This window comes from Mastomys coucha, unplaced genomic scaffold, assembly GCF_008632895.1.
Source record: "Mastomys coucha isolate ucsf_1 unplaced genomic scaffold, UCSF_Mcou_1 pScaffold17, whole genome shotgun sequence".
Classification (NCBI taxonomy): Eukaryota; Metazoa; Chordata; class Mammalia; order Rodentia; family Muridae; genus Mastomys; species Mastomys coucha.
This window is the reverse complement of record NW_022196899.1, coordinates 4,073,379-4,091,197: the sequence shown is the minus strand read 5'-3', so window position 1 is coordinate 4,091,197 and position 17,819 is coordinate 4,073,379. Positions and strand designations below refer to the sequence as shown.

At 39.0% G+C, this 17,819-nt stretch overlaps 1 long non-coding RNA gene across 1 annotated transcript in view; it reads left to right on the top strand.

Moving 5' to 3' along the window:
* The window catches only part of LOC116094707, a 71,730-nt gene that overhangs the window by 45,145 nt on the left and 8,766 nt on the right, over window positions 1–17,819 (top strand). The window contains exons 2-3 of the long non-coding RNA XR_004120269.1: window positions 7,534–7,581; window positions 15,499–15,637. This is a non-coding gene — a long non-coding RNA (uncharacterized LOC116094707). The remainder of the gene's footprint in view (window positions 1–7,533; window positions 7,582–15,498; window positions 15,638–17,819) is intronic.

Sequence of the window (17,819 nt, the reverse complement as noted above, 5' to 3'; positions counted from 1 at the left end):
GGTCACTTAAGTATACTATCATATCATCAGCAAATAGTGATAATTTGACTTCTTCCTTTCCAATTTGGTTCTTCTCTTTGACTGGACAAAACTAGCCAGAGACCAGGAGAGACAAATGACAAGGTTTGAGTGGTTATCGTTTGGGACCCAGAACAGACCAAGGAAAAGCAGAGAATGGAGTGGGCTTGTGGACAGAGAGTAACTGCTACAATTCTCAAGTTCTGTCGAGACTGGTCTCGCCCGCAAGAACGACGCGGCAACAGGATTCTTCTCAGCAGCACTTTATTGGAGCTCCTCTTGAAGTTTGAAGCGAAGGACCCAGATACCCTGGAGCTCCTGGCTTATATAGCCGAGCGAGACTGTCTGATTGGTGCACCATGCAGACACCTCATTAACCTACCCCCGCGGGAAGGGGGCGAGCAAACATGTTACTGTCTGATTAGTCTAGTGCAAGCACCTTATTAGCATATTCCCATCGGGAGGGGGAGAGCCTAGGGAGAGACGTGTCACTGTTACCGCGCACCTGGGCCAAGCAGCTGTCCATGGTACGGAAGTGAAGTTTGGCGCCATTTTGGATAGAAGCTGTCCGGCGGCCAACAAAGTTCAGATCTAGAGTTCAGTAATGAGTGGTAGTCTGTTGAGCCCCAGAAAGCTGCATGGATATTGTAGTCAGTAGTTTAAAATTAAGTTGGGGTGTCATGGCACGTAACATCCTCGTTTATATAGAAATCCAGTTCGTATTACATGTTGGAGCATCTTCTGGAATGGTATAGCTGGGTCCTCTGGTAGTACTATGTCCAATTTTCTAAGGAACCTCCAAACTGATTTCCAGAGTGGTTGTACCAGCTTGAAATCCCATCAGCAATGGAGGAGTGTTCCTCTTTCTCCACATCTTCATAGCATCTGCTCTCACCTGAGTTTTTGATCTTAACCATTCTGACTGGTGTGAGGTGGAATCTCAGGGTTGTTTTGATTTGCATTTCCCTGATGACGAAGGATGTTGGACATTTCTTTAGGTGCTTCTCAGCTATTCAGTATTCCTCAGTTGAGAATTCCTTGTTTAGCTCTGTATCCCATTTTTAAATAGGGTTATTTGAGTCTCTGTACTCTAACTACTTGAGTTCTTTATATATATATTGGATATTAGCCCTCTAACAGATGTAAGATTGGTAAAGATCTTTTCCCTATCTGTTGGTTGCCATTTTGTCCTATTTAGAATGTTCTTTGCTTCACAGAAACTTTGCAATTTTATGAGGTCCCATTTGTCAATTCTTGATCTTAGAGCATAAACTATTGGTGTTCTGTTCAGAAAACTGTACCCATGTGCTCAAGATTCTTCCCCACTTTCTTTTCTATTAGTTTCAGTGTATCTTGTTTTATATGGAGGTCCTTGATCCACTTGGACTTCAGCTCTGTACAAGGAGATAAGATTGTATCAATTTGCATTCTTCTACATGCTAACTGCTAGTTGAACCAGCACCATTTGTTGAAAATGGTGTCCTTTTTCCACTGGATGATTTTAGATCCTTTGTCAAAGATCAAGTGACCATAGGTGTGTGGGTTCATTTCTGGGTCTTCAATTCTATTCCATTGATCTACCTGCCTGTCACTGTATCAATACCATATAGTTCTTTTTATCACAAGTGCTCTGTAGTATAGCTTGAGGTCAGGGATGGTGAATCCACCAGAAGTTCTTTTATTGTTGAGAATAGTTTTCACTATCCTAGGTTTTTTGTTATTCCAGATAAATTTGGAAATTTCTAAATCAATAAAGAACTGAGTTGTAATTTTGATGGGGATTGAATTGAATCTATATATTGCTTTTGGCAAAATGGCCATTTTTACTATATTAATCCTGCCAATCCATGAGCATGGGAGATCTCTCCATCTTCTAAGATCTTTGATTTCTTTCTCAGAGACTCAAAGTTCTTATCATACAGATCTTTTACTTGTTCAGTTATAGTATTTGTGACTATTGTGAAGGGTGTTGTTTCCCTAATTTCTTTCTTAGCCTGTTTAGAGGAAGGCCACTGATTTGTTTGAGTTAGTTTTATCTCCAGCCACTTTGCTGAAGTTGTTTATCAGCTTTAGGAGTTCTTTGGTGGAATTTTTGGGGTCACTTAATTATAACTATCATACCATCTGCAAATAGTGGTATTTTGACTTCTTCCTTTCCAATTTGTCTCCCTTTGACCTCCTTTTGTTGTCTAATTGCTCTGGCTAGAAATTTGAGTACAATATTGAATAGATAGGGAGAGTGGGCAGCCTTGTGTAGTCCTTGATTTTAGTGGGATTTCTTCAAGTTTCTCTCCATTTAGTTTGATGTTGGCTATTGATTTGCTGTATATTGCTTTTACTATGTTCATGTATGGGCCATGCTCTACCATGTTCATAGCAGCCTTATTTATAAATACCCAGAAGCTTGAAAAAATGCAGTTATCACTCAATAGGGGAATGGATACAGAAAATGTGGTACATTTATACAATGGAGTACTACTCACCTATTAAAAAGACTGAAATCATGAAATTCTTAGACAATTGGATGGAACTAGAAAATATCCTGAGTGAGGTAACTCAACCACAAGAGAACACACATGGTATGTACTCACTGATATTAGCCCAAAAACTCAGAATACCAAGATAGCATTCACAGACCACAAGAAGCTCAAGAAGAAGGAAGACTAAAGTGTGGATACTTCAGTCCTTCTTAGAAGCAGGAACAAAATACCCATGGGAGGAATTACAGAGACAAAAATTGGAGCAGAGACTAAAGGCAAAGCCATCCAGAGACTGCCCCACCTGGAGATCCATCCCATATACATACACCAAGCCCAGACACTATTGTGGATGCCAACAAGTGCTTGCTGTCAGGAGCCTAATATAGCTGTCTCCTGAGAGGCTCTGCCAGTGCCTGACAAATACAGAAGTGGATGCTCTCAGCTGACCATTGTACTGAGCACAGGGTCCCCAGTGGAAGAGCCAGAGAAAGGACCCCAGGTGCTAAAGGTGTCTGTAGCCCCATAGGAGGAACAACAGTATGAACAAACCAGTAACCCCAGAGCTCCCAGAGACTAAACCACAAACCAAAGAGTACACATGGAGGGAACCATGGCTCCACGCACATATATATATCAGAGTATGGCCATGTCAGACAACAAAGGGAGGATTGTCCCTTGGTTCTGTGAAAGCTCAAAACCCCAGGGTAACAGAATTCCAGAACAGGGAAGTAGGAGTGAGTGGGTTGGTGAGCAGAGGGGAGATGGTATGGGATGGGGGTTTTCAGAGGGGAAATGAGAAAAAGGAATAATGTTTGAAATGTAAATAAAGAAAATATCTAATAAAAAAAATAAAATGCTCTCCCCCCCAAAAAAAAACCAACAACAACAACAACAAAACAGAAAGAAAGAAATTCAGTTCAGCTGTGGGCACACAGTGAGTCTCTAAAACAAAAATAAAATAAAAATAAACACATAACAAAAAATTTTCAAATTACCTTGCTTGGAGAAAATGTGTACCCTAACAGATTTCTAATTTCACTTGTCTACATCCTTATAGTAGGAACAGCATGATAAACGTAACAATGGAAACCAGCCCCTACTGGGTACCAAGCCCTAGAATAGTCACCCCACACTTTGCCTTTTATTCCTCACAGTGCCAGAAATGAAGTCATCTGCTTGTAGCATAACTAGTTAGAGGGGAGACGGGGCTGGAAGCCAGGTTCACCTGATTCTAAAGCCCTGTCATTCCTAGACTATATGGTAGCAGTGAGTCTTGGAATTACGTTCAACTCCTTGCTGTAGTGTTCTCTTAGAATTGTTTGAAATGAAAGATTCCCGAAAGGCAACCTGCTTACTGCTGTGCAAGGAAGACTACTACTCTTTGACTTAAGCACTTAGGTAGGTTATTTTACTTTTGATGAGAAAAAGATAAAATTGCTAATCAAATCTGCTGAGCACCCAGCTACCTGGGAGGGTTTAATTAGATAGTCTCGGTGCATGTGTCTAATGAAGTAGCACTATAATTGAGTATATGGACGTGTTGGTAATTAAATGATAATGCTGGGTAAATCCCCCTAACAGGTTTATTTTTATGTTATGCATTAATGAAGCAACTTCTTTAATACATCAGCCAAGGGCATAAACAAGTACTTTAACCACGAGAAACTCAATTTGGCAGCCTAAAGTTGGGAGACTTCATTTCCTCCTGGCCTGTAAGATGGGAGGATGGATGGTGTTTTGTTTTATTAGTTAGGATGACGCAAGTAAGCGGACAAGCTTGTTTCCTGGCCTCTTCTGTATCAGTGATGTGTCCAGTGCCTGGAAGTGGGTGATGCTGGGTCTCTTAGAGTCACAAATAATCTATTAAGGTTTTCTCTTTACCCTGTCCCTTCCCAAGGCAGGAGGTTCTAAGAGAGTTGAGGCAGGCCATTCTGCAGGACCCACTACTAGCTTTGTGACAATCGGGACCGAAGTGTGGCTTGTCTAGCAGTGCAGGCAAGACAAGACAGGCAGGGGCCTTCTGCCTTTCCCAACCCAACCTGTGGTGTGTTCTAAAAGGCTCCCTGGAGGAAACTGAGGCTCATCCATCACTCATTTTTCCAGATGATAAAAGACAAGCATGGTTACTTACACAAGGCTTTGTCCAGCTTCTGGACTATTCCCGGGGAGCCTTACAGATTTACATTGCTCATTTGGAGTTCAGTCCATGCGTTGCATACACAGTCATGTTCGTCTGATATCAGATACACACTGACCTTCATGTTTGTATTGAAGAGTCTTTGGTGGTTTTAATCCTTATGGGTGTATGTGTCAAAGTGTTTAAAGTGCTAGAATTATTATTTTATTTAAAATGCATTATAAATGTGTGTGTTCATGATGTGTGAATGTGAGTGCCTGTACTGTGCACATTTGTAGAGCCAGAGGACAAACGCTTGCAGCTGTTTCTCTCTGACTACTTTCTTGTAAGTTCTGGAATTACCCTTGGGTTACCAGGCTTGGGTTTTAAACACCTGTACCTGATGAGCTCTTCTGCTTGCTCAGGATGTTAGAAATTAATTTAAGAATAGAGATTCTACTTAAATAGAAATTAAAATAAAACAGAGTGGTTATAGATACTATTTTATTATTCAGTCTCATGCAGTTCTCCATTGATTATTTTAGTATGGAAAGATTGGGCAAAGCTTATGACAGCTGACATATTTTCAAGGAGCAGATGAATAATTCAGACATTCTAGAATTGCAAACCTATCAGTTCTTGATCTTTCTGGCACTGCCAGATTAGTTTCACTTAATATTCATCTTTAGTATTTCTCTCTCTTATTTCTCTATAGTACAGATTCTGTGTTTTAAGTCTTTTTAGGAGGGTGCAATTTGAATTTCTAAGTTGACTATATTTCCTATGACATTTACATGTTTGTAAAGAGATAACAGAAAAGCAACACTTAGTCACTTACCTGTCCTTGATTCTTGTGAAGTGGATTAGTCAACAGCTCCCTTTTCGACCTCACTGAACAGGTATGTACCCATGGATATTTGATTAATTATTTATAGGTTGATGCAGTTGAATCATCAAGTAATACAAAGAATGTCACTGTTTAACAAACTTTATTTGAATTTCTTTAAATTATTTAACCCAAAGCTTAGATGAACTGTTAAATTTTCTTTTTCCCTATTTTTTTATTAGATATTTTCTTTATTTACATTTCAAATGACATCCACTTTACCAGTTTCCCCTCCAAAAGAAAAAAACTATTCTCTCCACCTTCCCCATGCTCACCAACCCATCCTCTCCTGCTCCCTGGTCCTGACATTCCCCTATACTGGGCCATAGAGCCTTCATAGGACCAAGAGCCTCTCCTCCCATTGATGACCCACTAGGCCATCCTCTCCTACATATGCAGTTGGAGCCATGAGTTCTACCATGTGTACTCTTTGGTTGGTGGTTTAGTCCCTGGGAGCTCTGAGGGTACTAGTTAGTTCATATTGTTGTTTGTCCTAAGGAGCTGCAAACCCTTCAGCTACTTGTGTCCTTTCTCTAGCTCTTTCATTGGGGACCCTGTGCTCAGTCCAATGGATGGCTGTGAGCCTCTACATCTGTATTATTCCGGCACTGGTAGAGCCTCTCAGGAGACAGCAATATCATGCTCCTGTCAGCCAGCACGTGTTGTAATCCACAACAGTGTCTGGGTTCAGTGATTGTATATGTGAAGGATTTTCAGGTGGGGCTGTCTCTGGATTGTCCTTCCTTCAGTCTCTGCTCCATAGTTTGTCTCTGAAAATCCTTCTATGGGTATTTTGTTCCCCCTTCTAAGAAGGATTGAAGTATCCACACTTTGGTCTTCCTTTTTCTTGAGTTTCTTGTGGTTTGTGGATTGTATCTTGGATATTCTGATCTTCTGGGCTAATATCCACTTATCAGTGAGTGTATACCATGTGCGTTCTTTTGTGATTGGGTTATCCTACTCAGGCTGATATTCTCCAGATATATCAATTTCCCTAAGAATTTCATAAATTCATTGTTTTTAATAGGTGAGTAGTATTCCATTATGTAAATGAATCACATTTTCTGTATCCATTCCTCTGTTGAGGGACATCTGGGTTGTTTCCAGCTTCTGACTATTAAAAATAAGGCTGCTATGAACATAGTGGAGCAAGTGTCCTTATTACATGTTGGAGCATCTTCTGGGTATATGCATTCTTTTGTAGCCAACAGGTTGTCTCCCACATATTCGGAAGCAATGAAGGAGAGTTAGGACCTACAGAGCTATTTTAAAGTAGAGAAAAAAAAAAAAAAACTAAAGCATTAAAAACTGCAGGAGCCATGGAGGAAATAAGATTGTAATTTCCCCAGTTGTAGCTGGGCCATTCCTAATTTTGTGGAAATTATCAGAGTATCCTTAATGGGCATTAGTGTGTCTGAATTTTGAATTTCACATCCCTCACAAGGCAGAGCCTGCCTCAGCAAGCAGGACCACCAAGCATGTCTGAGCCAGCTTACTGGTGATTTTAATAATATTGTCTCTGGTCTCTAGAAAGAAAAATGGCTCCTGAGATTCACACTCTCTACTGCAATGGAGAAGGACAAAGGCCTGGATGCACAGCCCCTCAGGTCTCAGGCCATTCTGTTGTGATTTCCACAGCATGACTTATCAACAGACAGGGAGGACCTCATACAAGCAATGATGACTGCATTTAGGAGTTATTTTGCTTGTACAATCTCATGAGGTCATGGGCTAAAGAAATATGCCTATGAGCAATCAGGGCCTTAGATTATAGTCATTGAACTAGTCAATCAAAATGAATATTTCATGGAATCTCGGCAGGTCTTGTGTGTTATGAATATTCCAAGAAATCTCTTCTTAGCTACTGAGTAATTTAAATTCCTGCAAGACCTTTCAACAATAGTGATTTTAGACATGCTTTGGAAAAGGCTTTTATTTCCTGAAGTGATTATTACTTACCACCAGCAATTGTCAGAAGGCTCAGCAGAGTCCTTTGAGTTTCATCATCTCCTCTGTTTTTTTTCCCTCCTTAGATCTTTGTTTTCCCTACTGTTTGCACTTTGAAGAAACAAACTTGAAAGGTATGCCAGATTCCTCCTCTTGCCTGTTATGAACAATCCTCTCACCATGGAGTAGAGTTTCAAAATGATATCTTTTACAATAATGTACTCATCTGTGGTTAGGCTGTGGAAGAGAACTTTCTATATGAAATGGATATAAAACACAAGAATTTAAGAATGACAGTGTCAGAAAAGTTTCTTAGTAGCAAGATATTTTATATTAGAATGTGAATCGTTTGGTCTCCACTGTGAGTCAGTTTTTAAAAATGACCAGATATTTGCTTTAGGGACCCAGGGGAATATTTGTAAGTGGTCAGGTAAGTGATAGTAACTATGGGCATGTTTAAATGCTTCCTCCCGGGATCCATGGTTTCCTCTGCTTTCTGTGTCACAGGGTAGATGACTTCTACCATGTGTGTTCCTTTGGTCAGAAGAAAGACAGAGATGAAATTTGTTTCCTCTGTATCAGTCTTCAGGTGTCTGTTTTGATGGTGGCTGAGACTCTTGCCCAACTCCAGCTTCTCACGAGTCCTTTCTATACACAGCTCTACCTTCTGTCCTCTTTCTTCCCCTAATCCTGGGGGTATTTGGGGCCTCTCAGTAATCTCTGGGCTTACCTGTAACTCCTGCTCATTACTTCAGCCATTACAACTCCCTTGTGAAAAATGGCATGCCTTGAGTAATTTGCATTTTAAACATTTTGTGGTATTTCCCATTTTCAGTTAAAACTTAATGGTAGTCATAGGTGCATTCAATAACCATTAATGAAAAAGGAGGCTATGAATTTGAGAGTAAGGAGAAGTATATGGGAGAGTTTGGGGAGATGAGAGGAAAGGGAGAAGTGTTATGTTATAATCTTGAAAATTAAAAAAAAAAAAAACAACAAAAACCCTGATGATGTACTAGAGAGTTAATAGGGTAAAGGGAACTTCATAGTACGGTTATGCAATTTAAACAGAGATGCTCTATAATGTACTAGGGTTTGAATGACAGTCTTTTAACTTAGTGGGAATATAAAAGTATTCAGCAGAAAGCCTCCTTCTAATTGTGCGATTTTCTTGGGCTGGTGATATGTTGCTGAGGGTAGAGCAAGCATGGTATCAGCTAACCAACCACTTGACCATGGGGTGAGCCTTTATTTTCTTCAGTCCTGTGCTGCTTTAAGTTTTGGTACATCCGGTATGTTGAATGTATTTGTGATTGAAATATTCCCAACATATACTATGTCAACCTGAAACAAAGCTGTCACTGTATTCCTTGTGGTTTTGGTCTTGTCTTATAAAAGTATGGACCTGTGGCAATTTATAAAGTGTGTTCAGAATCAGCGTACTGAACTCAAGTGTAATCAGAATGTTTTAAAGCCTTCCAAAAATTTATGTTTCTTTTTCTGCTTTAATGAGCAAAGCCGAGTTTTGTTTATTTATTCTTATATTTTTATTCTCTTTGATGCTTTTATTCTTCAGATGGCCTGGCTGTGTTTTTTTAGGTTGGTTTTGAACTCACGGACTCATGTGAATTAACTGGAACTGCAGAAGCAGCACAATACATGGCTTCTTTGCTGTTTTAGATTATTGTAGTATTTCTCAGGGTCTAGACATTGAAATATAGTCTAGACATTAGATGGTTCAGATTTAGTATACAACTTTGGGGAAATTTTTAAGACACAACCTGACCATATCCCCAATCCATCCTAGAAAACTCTTTGCACTTGGAGAAGTTGGTAAGAACAGGTAAAGGAATGAAATAAAGTGATCTAAGACCTAAAAGTGGAAGTAGAAACAATAAAGAAAACACAAATGGAGGCAAATCTGGAAGTGGAAAACCCAGGAAAGAGGTCAGGAATTACAGATTTGAGTATTACCAAGAGAATATAAGAGATAGAAGAGAGAATCTCAGGTATAGAAGATATGGTAGAAGAGATTGACACAACTGTCAAAGAAAATTCAAAACATAAAAATCTCCTAACTCAAAGCATCCAGGAAATTCAGGATACAAGGAAAAGACCAAATCTAAGAATAATCAGACTAGAAGAGAACAAAGATTCCCAACTCAAAGGACCAGAAAATGCCTTCAATAAAATCACCCAAACTAAAGAAAGAAATGGCCATGAAGGTACAAGAAGCCTATAGAATGCCAAATAAAAGAAAATCTTCTTTTCACATAAATATCAAGACACTAAATGCACAGAACAAAGAAAGAATATTAAAATCTGGAAGAGAAAAAGGCCAAGTAACATACAAAGGTGGACCCATCAGAATGATACCAGACTTCTCCCCATAGACTATGAAAGCCAGAAGAGCCTGGTCAGACATCATGCAGATTCTAAGAGAACACAAATGCCAGTTCAGGATTATATACCCAATAAAACTCTCAATTAACAAAAAGGGACAAACCAAAATATTCCAGGACAAAACCAAGTTCAAACAGAATCTATCTAACAGCCCAGCCCTGCAGAGGAAAATTCCAACACAAGGAAGGTACTTGCACCAAAGAAAGGACAAGATATTACGCATCTCACAACAAAGCAAAAATCAGAGAGCTACAAGCACATAAAGTCACTTATAAAAACAAACATATCAGGAACCAACAGTCATTTCTCTTTAATATCTTTCAATATTAATGGGCTCAACTCACCTATAAAAAGATATAAGCTAACAGACTGGAAATGTAAATAAGATCCAGTATTTTGCTGCATACAAGAAACACACCTCAATAACAAAGACAGAACTATCTCAGAGTAAAAGGATGGGAAAAGGTCTTCCATGCAAATGGTCCCAGGAAATAAACAGGAGTTGCCATCTTAATATCTAACAATATAGACTTTCAATTAAAAGTTTTCAAGCATGGTGAAGAAGGACATTTCATATTCATCAAGGATAAAATCCACCAAGAGAAAGTCTCAATTCTGAACATCTATGACCCAAATGCAAGAGCACTCAAATTCATAAAAGAAACTTTATTAAAGCTCAAAACACATATTGAACTCTACACAATAATAGTGGGAGATTTCAACATCCCACTCTCACCAAAGGACAGGTCATTGAACCAGAAACTAAACAGAGACACAGTAAAACTAAGAGAGATTATGAACTAAATGGATTTAACAGATATCTACAGAACATTTCAACCTAAAACAAAAGAATATACATTCTTCTCAGCACCTCATGGTACCTTCTCCAAAATAGATCATATAATAAGTCACCAAAAACACTCCAAAAATACAAGAATATTGAAATAATCCCATGCATAATATCAGATTACCACAGCCTAAGGTTGGTCTTCAATAACAGCAAACACTACAGAAAGCGCACATATACATGGAAACTGAACAAACAACTCTTTACTCAATGATAACCTGGTCAGGGAAGAAATAAAGAAAGAAATTAAAGACTTCATGGAATTTACTGAAAATATTGACATATCATACCCAAACTTATGGGGCACAATGAAAGCAGTGCTAAGAGGAAAGTTCATAGCACTAAGTGCCCTAGTAAATGAACAGGGGAGATCTTACACTAACAACCTAACATCCAACACACCTGAGAGCTCTAGAACAAAAAGAAGCAAACTCACCCAGGAGGAGTAGAAGGCAGGCAATAGTCAAACTCTGGGCCGAAATCAACCAAGTAGAAACAAAGAAAACAATACAAATAATCATCAAAACCAAAAGCTGGTTCTTTGAAAAAATCAACAAGATAGATAAACCACTAGCCAAACTAACTAAAGGACCAAGAGGCAGTACCAAATTAACAAAATCAGAAATGAAAAGGGAGACATAACAACAGAAATCCAGTAAATTAAAAAAAAAATCACCAAACCTATAAGTCTATACTCAATAAAAATGGAAAATCTAGATGAAATGGATGGCTTTCTAGAAAGATGCCACATACCAAATTTAAATCAAAAGCAGGTAAACTATTTAAACTGGCCCATATCACACAAGGATATAGATGTCATTAAAAACCTCTCAAAAAAAAAAAAAAAAAAAAAAAAAAAAAAAACAACACCAGATGGATTTAGTACAGAATTCTACCAGACCTTCAATAAAGACCTGATATCAATTTTCCTCAAACTATTCCATAAAATAGAAAATGAAGAAACACTGTCTAACTCATTCTATGAAGCCATAATTACTCTCATTCCTAAACCACACAAGGGCCCAACCAAAAAAGAGAACTGCAGACCAATTTCACTTATGAATATCAATGCAAAAATACTCAATAAAATTCTTGCAAACTGAATTCAAGGACACATCAAAGCTATCACTCATCACGATCAAGTAGGCTTCATCCCAGAGATGCAAGATTAGTTTAATATACAAAAATCCAATAATGTGATCTATTATATAAACAAATTCAACGAAAAAAATCACATGATCATCCCCTTAGACACAAAAAAAAATTTGAAAAAAGCATTTGAACACCCCTTCATGTTAAAAGTATTCGAGATATCAGGAATTCAAGGCCCATACCTAAACATAATAAAAGCAATGTACTGCAAACCAACAGCCAGTATCAAATTAAATAGAGACATCCTTGAATCAATTCCACTGAAATTGGAACAAGACAAGGATGCCCACTCTCCTCATATCTATTCAATATAGTACTCAAAGTATTAGCTAGAACAATAAGACAACAAAAAGAGATCAAGGGGACCCAAATTGATAAAGAAGAAATTAAGGTATCGCTATTTGCAGATGATATGATAGTATACGTAAGCAACCCTAAAAATTCTACCAGAGAACTTCTCCAGCTGATAAACAACTTCAGCAAAGTGACTGGATATAAAATTAACTCAAATAAATAAGTAGCCTTCCTTTATACAAATGATAAACAGGCTGAGAAAGAAATTAGGGAAACAACTCTCTTCACAATAGCCACAAACAATATAAAATATCTCGGGTAAGTCTAACCAAACAAGTGAAGGACCTGTATGACAATAACTTCAAGTCTCTCAAGAAAGAAATAGAAGATCTCAGAAAATGGAAAGATCTCCCATGAGCATGGCTTGGCAGAATTAATATAGTAAAAATGGCCATACTACCCAAGGAAATCTACAGATTCAATTTAATCCCCATCAAAATCCCAACACAATTATTTAAAGACATGGAAAGAGCAATTCTCAATTTCTGGAAAGTCAAAACCCTCAGAATAATGAAAACAATTCTTAACAATAAAAGAACATCTTGGGGAATCACCATCCCTGACCTCAAGCTTTACTACAGAGCAATAGTGGTAAAAACTGCATGGTATTGGTACAGAGACTGTCATGTTGATCAATGGAATAGAATTGAAGACCCAGAAATAAAACCACACTCTTACAGACACTTGATCTTTGACAACGAAGCCAAAAATATACAATGGGAAAAAAAAGCATCTTCAATAAATGGTGCTGGTCTAACTGGCTGACTGTATGTAGAAAAATGAAATTGGACCCATATTTGTCACCTTGTACAAAGCTCAAGTCCCAATGGATCAAGGACCTACACATAAAACCAAGTATAATCTAATAGAAGAGAAAGTGGGAAAGATCCTTGAACTCATTGTCACAGGGGGCAATTTCCTAAACACAATTCCAATGGCTCATGCTCTAAGACCAAGAATTAATAAATGGAACCTCATGAAACTGGAAAGCTTCTGCAAAGCAAAGGACATAGTCAACAAGACGAATCGAAAACATATAGAGTGGGAAAAAATCTTCATGAACCCCACATCTGATAGAGGGCTAATATCCAAAATACATAAAGAAGTTAAGAAGCTAACCACCAAAAAACACAAACAACTCAATCAAAATTGGAGTATAGAACTAAACTGAGAATTCACAACAGAGGAATCTCAAATGGCTGAGAAGCACCTAAAGAAATGATCAAAATCCCTAGTGATCAGAGAAATGCAAATCAAAATGACTCTGAGACTCCACCTTATACCAATCAAAATGACTAAGATCAAAACCTAAGGTGTCAACACATGTTGGCGAGGATAGGGAGAAAGAGGAACACTCCTCCATTGCTGTTGTAGTTACAAACTGGTACAGCCACTCTGGAAATCAATTTGGAGGTTTCTCAGAAAATTGGAAATAGATCTACCTGAAGACCCAGCTATACCACTCTTAGGAAGATGCCCTACCATGCCTCAGGGGCACGTGTTCCACTATGTTCATAGTAGCTTTGTTTGTGATAGCCAGAAGCTGGAAACAGCCGAGATATCTCAGGACAGAAGAATGAATACAGAAAATGTGGCTCATTTACACAATGGAATGCTACTCAGCTATTAAGAATGAGGACATCCTGAGTTTTGCAGGCAAATGGATGGAACTAGAAAATAACACCCTGAGTGAGGTAACTCAGACACAGACATGCATGGTATATACTCACTAATAAGTGAATATTAGCCAAAAACAAAAAAAAACACAAGACATAAAAGTACAGAATACCCAAGATACAGCCCACAGAACTAAAAAATGTCAACAAGCTGAAGTGCCCAAGTGAGGAAGCCTTAGTCCCACTTGGGAGAGAGAAGAAAGCTATCACAAGGGGGGATGAAGGGAGGGAGGGAAAGTGGATAGGGGTTGGCGGGAAGAGGGAAATCTGATCTGGTATTGGGTGAGGGAAATGGACTGGAGCTCTGAGGGACAGCAGAAAGAATGAAAATAGGCAACATATTTTTGAGTTCTGTGGACTGTATCTTGGGTATTCTGTACTTTTATTTTTATTTTTTGGCTAATATCCTAGGAGATAGGAGGTTGGGGGGACCCTCCAGAATGCACCAGAAACCTGGCAGGTCAGAGACTCTCAGGACTCAAAGGGAGGAACCTTAGATGAAATGCTCAACAGTAGGGAGAGGGAACTTATAGAGCCCACCTCTAGCAGGAAGACAGGGCATCAAGTGGGGGATGGGGTTGCCATCCCACAGTCACAACTCTGATTCATAATTATTCCTATCTGAAAGAATTACAGGGAAGGAAATGGAGAGGAGCCTGAGGAAAAGAAGGTCCAGAGACAGGCCCAAAGTGGGATCCAGCTCAAGGAGAGTCCCAAGGCCTGACACTATTACTGAGGCTATGGGGCACTCACAAAAAGGGACTGATCATGCCTGCCCTCTGAAAGACCCAACAAATAGCTGAAAGAATCAAATGCAGATATTTGCACCCAACCAATGGACAGAAGTGGCTGACCCATGTTGTTGAATTAGGGAAGGTTGAAAGAAGCTGAGGAGAAGGGTGATACTGTAGGAGGACCAGCAGTCTCAATTTTTCTGGACCCCTGAGATTTCTCAAACATTGGGCCACCAAACAGGCAGCATACACCAGCTGAAATGAGGCCCCCAACACACATATAGTAGAGAATTGCAGGGTTTGTGTTCATTCAGAGATTATGCACCTAACCCTCAAGAGACTGGAGTCCCTAGGGAGTTTAGAGGTTAGGTGGGGTGAGACGTGGGGGCATCCATGTGGAGACAGGTGGGTGGGGAGTAGGTCTGTGATATGGAATAGTTGGAGGGTGAATCCTGATGGGGAATAAAATATGGAGTGTAAAAAATTAATAAAAACAAATCAAGACCCTTCTTAACTTTTCAATAAAACGAAATGACACCTTCAAAGGATAACACTTATCAGTCTTCTGGTATTCAGAAGCATTGGATTAAATATTTCTGAGTGATCATAAAGAGATCAGTAATACTAGGTGCTACCTTTAAGAGCAAAAATTACTTTTGGATGTCTCCGTAGTAAGTACTTGAGGAAACAGGGCTTAGAAAATGCACTAGTTGCTCATTATTTAAATGTTTTATAATTACTTTCTGTGAGGTGTAACTTAGAAATCTGGTGGTAAGCAAGCCAGAACTTAGAATCTAGTAAGGAAAGCAAACGTTTATAGACAATCATGGAACTGCACAGCAAATTATTAGGCATGTGTAACCAAGGGTCTTTATTGTTTTCCAGATGTTTGGAAAGACAAAGAAGCGATCAGAAGAAGAAAGAGTCAAATCTCTTAAGATTAACAGACAAAGTCCGTTTGTCCACTCAATTTTAACAACAAACATTCTAAAGACTTAGAGAAGATGAACATGAATAAGTCACAGTAGGTCTAAAAAAAAAACACCAAACAATTCGTTAACACTGCATGTATATAAGCATATAAAAAGTTAGGGTTTATGACACATGAACAAATGCTGATGAATAATAATTAGTTACTTCCTCTCTTGTGCCTCAGAAACAGATTTTACCTTTATTGCATCATTTAACATTGTTTGGAATAGACATTTTCTTGAGGATTTTGAAATTTTTCTCATTTTTTTATTTATGAGTTGAGGACTAGAAAGGCTGAAGACGGTCTATTGTCAGTGGGCTTATATAAGTGTCAGAGAGTAAACAGCATCATGGAGTGGCTTGGAAACTGTGTAACTCAAGCCCGTTTCCTAAATCCAGGCATTGTAGTTTTCTCATCTACACAAAGAAGAGTGTTAATAGTGTGAAGACTTAAAAAATGTTTAAATTTCTTAGCAAAGTACTTGATATAGCCTACCTGGTTAATATTAGCTATTTTGAGCTTTAGGGCTCTAGAATTATGATTGTATCAGTCAGGGTCCTCCAGAAAATCAGAACAAGTAAAAGGGAATTCTATGCTTGTATCCCACAATTTGTATTCATATCTATTTCGTATGTATCAATCCATCTATTTATTACCCACCCGTCATCCATCCATCTACCCACCCATCCACCCATCCACTCACCCATCCACCCATCCACCCATCCACCCACCCATCCACCCATCCACCCACTCATCTAACTACCTTTCCACCCACCCATTCACTCATCCATCCATCTACCCACCTATCCACCTACCCACCCTTCCACCCATCTATCCATTCATTGTCATCCATCATCTATCTGTCTATCATACATCCATCATCCATCTATCCATCCATCTACCTATCCTTCTACCCATCCATCCATTCATTACCCATCCATCTATCCACCTACTCTTTCACCCATCCATCCATTCATTATCCATCCATTATCCATCCATTCACCTACCCATCCACCCATCTGTCTATCATCCATTTATCCATCCATCCATCATCCATCCACCCATCCATCCATCCACCCTTCTACCCATTCACCCATTCATTACACATCCATCATCCATCCATCCACTTACCCACCCTTCCACCCATCCTTCCACCTATCCACATTTTTATTTTCAGGAACTGGCTCAGGTAACTACAGAGGCTGAGCATGCCCACAACCTGCCATCTATAAACTGGAGGCACGGAAAATCCTGTAGTGTAAAGATCTGAGAGCCAGGGGAGCCACTGATTGGTACTGTAAATCCTAGTCTGAGGGCAGAATGAGACAAGATGAGCTACTCTAGTCAACAGTGAGGCAGGAAAAAAATGATAGAGGTTTTATTCTTTAAGGTCCTCAGTATATTAGCTAATGTTCACCCAGCATAGGCAAGAGCAGTCTTCCTTACCTAGTCCACTAAATCAAATGCTACTTTTTTTTCTAGAAGACACATTACAGATACAGACTTCATTGACTTGAGCCATGATTTACTTAAGTTAACACTTAAAATTAATGACAATAACCATTCTGTCTCTAAGTACTTTGAAAATGTTTCATTTGATCTAAGGCAAAACTGAGGAGAAGAGTGGTCATTCTTTTCTGGAGAAAATGAACTGAATCCAAAGGACTTCATGCTCACCCCCAATAAGGCACCAGGGACTAAGCTGTGAGTGAGCCTGGAGTTTGAGGTCCTTTCATTCCACTGCTCTTCCTACACACAAGATGTTTTCAGTCAACTATCTTTATAAAAATAAATATCTTTCTCTAGCTCCGTCATTGGGGACCCTGTACTCAGTCCAATGGATGGCTGTGAGCCTCTACTTCTGTATTAGTCCAGCACTGTCAGAGCCTCTTAGGAGACAGCTATATCAGGCTCCAGTCATCCAACACTTGCTGTCATCCACAATAGTGTCTGGGTTTGATGATTGAATATGGGAAGGATTCCCAGGTGGAGCAGTTTCTGAATTGTCCTTCCTTTAGTCTCTGCTCCATAGTTAGTCTCTACAACTCCTTCCGTGGGTATTTTGTTCTCCCTTTTAAGAAGGAATGAAGTATCCACACTTTGGTCTTCCTTCTTCTTGGTTTGTGGTTTATAATTTGTGTATTCCGATCTTCTGGGGCTAATATCCACTTTTTTTTTTAACTTTGTAATTATATTTATGTACAGAAAAATTAGTGTACATTTAACCCAATTT